The following is a 4,208-nucleotide window of genomic DNA, read 5'->3' as shown; positions in this document are numbered from 1 at the left end:
CCCCCCCCCCTGGATCCGCCCCTGCATTTTCGGAAAAGCAAAGCAAGAATGTAAAAGACCTTTCGCATGTCCTTTTTCTCAAGATTGTGTGGGGTAAGGTGTTCTATGAAATCTCTTGTTATCCTAATTAATTCATTTGTTTAGACCCCAACAGATCCCATCGCAATCGTCTGTTTTGTAATGAGTAGAGCCCTGTTTCGTTTCACTGCTCTTCACAGCTGAATTTAGGTCGACCCTGAATCAATGTAGTCACTCTGCATTGGACTCTCTCAATGGCGGCTCTGACCCTCCTCAGGTGTGGCAACAAAACTGAACAAAGCATTCCAGGTGAGGCCCCGCAAAATTCCTGCACAGTAAGTAGTTCAGAAGGTAACACAACCGGTTATAGTTCATTGAAGATGTTAAAATGGGAACAATAACATTCCAACACAGGGGTTCAGATGAAAACATTAACAGGCAAACACAAGGATCAAAACAAATGCTGGGCAGTGCTCCCATAAAGGTACAAACTTTTGGAGGCAGCTCCCAGAAATAGGCACATTTGGCCACCAAAGATGCAAACAAAATTATTCATTCATCATCTCCATCAGACAGCCACTTTAATTGCAATTACATCAAATTATTCTGCCTTCTCCCCTATCATTCCACCTCTGTGCACGTGCTCGGTGTGAATGCTCCTTGCCCCAGTACTGAGGGAAGGTGCGAATGAGGTGTTACATGAACTGAAATGGAAGTTTTCTTGTGAATATTATCCAATGGATGGAAAGCCTTTGCTTTTCATATGAGACGATTTCACATCAGTCAGTATTAGTGCTGGTAATCCAAATCCTCGGATAATGAAACACTATACTGTTGGGGATCTCAAGCTCGTCGACGTACTAAGGGGGGTTAGCTCTGCTCACCCTCGAGCTCCGAGTCCACGAGGCCGCCACCCACACTACACTCGTGGGGGACGGATTGTTGAGCAATTCCAGCTGCCGAGCCCGCAGATACGCGAGGAAGGGTTAACGGTCACGACCCGAGTACCTTCAACACACGCAGCCGTGAGAACGGGGACTGCACCTCGCGCAAGTCACGCTGGTATTTAACGCCCGAGCGGTTGTGCGTCGTGTAACTCGTGCCGTTAACACTATGGAACCCGATCGAGTGGTTTTAATTCGTGCAATGCTAGGTCAATGGTGAAAGGACGATGACGGCCAGGTTGGAAACAAGCCACAGGATTTATTCACAAATGTACAATATTCATAGAAAAGGGATACAACGAAGAATCTTAACGGCCTTACTTACGTCCCCAGACAAGGGCCCTCAGACTCGTTTGGGGAAGGGGAGGATGAGGGGAATGCGCCCAAAGCGCGGCCGCTCGTGCAGTTTGCCCGGATGGGCTCGTTCGGCAAATACCCCCAAGGATCGCTCCAACCCCAGGACACGACAGCCGGGGATGTTCGTGGCAGGGGCATTGATCACGGATGTGCACGTAGCAGTAGCAGGAATCCGATGAGCGTATCTCCAGGTCAGCGAGGCAGAGCGCATATGCAGGGAGTCCAGGCAGAGGGATCGTCGGGGCAGAGAGAGCGTTCAGAGTCCCGGGCCAGAGAGAGAGCGAACGGGGGTCTGGGCCGGGTTTTATAGCCCCCCCCCCCCCCGAAGCCCTCCTCGAATGTTCCACGGGCCTCCATTGGCCGCCTGGGGTCATGTGTCGTGACAGCCCCTTATTGGTCACCCTGGGCCACTCCCTTCAGCTCCCATTGGCTGTAACTTATTGGCCACTCCCTCTAGCTCCCATTGGCTGCAACTTACTGGCCACTCCCTCTAGCTCCCAATGGCTGTTCGCTGCTCTCCGGCCACGTCCTCCAGCTCCTCCCTCGGGCCTGCAAGACTTGTGCTGGGCCCATGACGCTGCAATGAGGCCTACCATTACTCGACCTGCCTCAATGCATACGAACACTGGGAAGGAGACTATACTTCACATTTAATAAGAAATAACTAACTAAGCGAGGCTACATGTTATGGTGTAACTAACTATGGGTGACGGGGGGGGGGGGGGGGTGTTGCCTTTATTTACAAAATCTCAACAATACATTGCACTGTACAAAGCCATAAATGAAGTTATAATTTCTTGCATTGTGGATGATCTTACTATAATTCACCAAAAGTCTGTCTGTCCATCCGTCCGTCCGTTCGCAGGTACCCCAAAAACGGCCGAACCGATCACAACGATATTTTGGGTGGGTATTCCTGGGACCCCCTGGAGTAAAATAGGCTATATTGTTTTTCCAATTTTTCCAAACACGATGGAATAATATTTACCGATATGAACAGTGATGTGGCTTTTAATGAAATTCTACAAATACTGTTTATATTTTGATGATTTGCGTGTGATATGATTTAACGGATGTTTATATATATCGTTTAAAATAAAATAAAATCCTTCAATTTCTGATATTTTGCCTTTTCCTTTGGGCCTCCCGATTGAAGCGCCGCCCTTAGGGCAGGTACCGTTGTGAGTTACCTTAATCTAAATGTCTTTTCAGCTTCTCAGAAAATTGTACTGCATAGTGTTTTTTTTCTGAAATATAGCATATTCATATCGACTTGTTATGAGAAATCCAAGTCGACACCCAAATCTTTTAGAATGATGATTGTCCTCGTTAGGATAAACCTATTTCAATGATGAAATGAATGATTGGCCTCAAATGTTTTGAGCCCGTCCCTTGTGCCGCCTCCGCAGAGGGGACACGAATGAGTGACTGGGGAGGGAGAGTGGAGCCACATCAGTCGTTTCCTCCCCTCCCACCATTCTCCTCCATCCCACCTTCAGCCTCAGCATCCTCAATTTTTTGAAACATCGGGCTTTATATTGATTTTAGCCAAATCAATGAAGATTCACATAAAAATTATAGTGTCAGGATCTTCACCTAAATGTAATAATTTTCTCCTTGTCACACACCTGTCCACTAAATTAGTCCGAATCCATGCACAACTGTTTGGAGACAGACGAACAGACAGCGGTTAAAACATAACCTTTGCACACCTTCGGTAGTGGACATACCATGCAAAAGTGGTACACACAACTTCTACCCACCAGCAGAAGAGGTACTAAAACTATTCTGTTTTTATATTAAGTTGTCGCCCGGTACACACAGGGCATCAAAAAATATTCAGACTCGTAAATGTTCCTCTCCACGGAAATCTTTAGTAAAAGGCGAAAGATTTATACGAATTGAAGAGAAACCAGAGTATGACTTGTTCACCTTCGTCTCAACCTTTAATACACGTATAACACATTGACATTAATGGTGTTTATACAATTATCTCAGATTAATGTTTTTACTTTATTCTCTCATTTCCAATATAATAAGATATAATATTTCGTCGGTAATTTATACATTTAGGTTAAAGTTCTCTTCATTTCACCATTATATTTTCCAAATTAACGCGTTCCTCATTCACATTCAAGCCAACCAGCCAATCACAGGGCACAACGTCCTGACGTCATTACAATAAACCTTGCCTCATTTTACTTTAGATTCTGTAAGGAAATAATTCTGACCAACGCAGCACGATTTTAATATAAATTCTTTAATTCTTACCAAACAGCACGATTTTCCTATAATTATTTAATTCTTACCAACCCAGCACGATTTCAATATAATTATTTAATTCTTACCAACACAGCATGATTTAAATATAATTATTTAATTCTTACCAACATAGCACGATTTCAATATAATTATTTAATTCTTACCAAACAGCACGATTTTCATATAATTTTATTTAATTCTTACCAAACAGCACGATTTTCATATAATTATTTAATTCTTACCAACACAGCACGATTTGAATATAATTTTTTAATTCTCACCAACACAGCACGATTTGAATATAATTATTTAATTCTCACCAACACAGCACGATTTGAATATAATTATTTAATTCTTACCAACACAACACGATTTGAATATAATTATTTAATTATATCCTTTCTTTGAATGTTCTTTCTTAAAGTTTTTTATTCATGAGAATCAAACTTTGTTTTGTAATGGTTTGAGCGTCTGTTGAGAACTTGTGATGGGGAGGATGAGAACTTGGTGTGTGGATGGGGATGAGGACTTGTAATGGGGAGCATGAGAACTTGGGATGGGGTTGGGGATGAGGACTTGTGGTGGGGAGCATGAGAACTTGGGATGGGGATGGGGATGAGGACTTGT

At 43.5% G+C, this 4,208-nt stretch overlaps 1 non-coding gene across 1 annotated transcript; it reads right to left on the bottom strand.

Moving 5' to 3' along the window:
* Positions 1-3,127: 3,127 nt before the first annotated feature.
* On the bottom strand, positions 3,128-3,240 carry LOC137419689 (U5 spliceosomal RNA). Its single transcript, XR_010982988.1, has one exon. It is a non-coding gene; the product is annotated as a U5 spliceosomal RNA (small nuclear RNA).
* Between the last annotated feature and the right edge of the window lie 968 nt (positions 3,241-4,208).

Source organism: Myxine glutinosa, chromosome 1 (assembly GCF_964187855.1).
Source record: "Myxine glutinosa chromosome 1, kmMyxGlut1.1, whole genome shotgun sequence".
Taxonomy (NCBI): Eukaryota; Metazoa; Chordata; class Myxini; order Myxiniformes; family Myxinidae; genus Myxine; species Myxine glutinosa.
The sequence above is the reverse complement of the archived record's forward strand: the minus strand, read 5'-3'. Positions and strand labels throughout refer to the sequence as shown.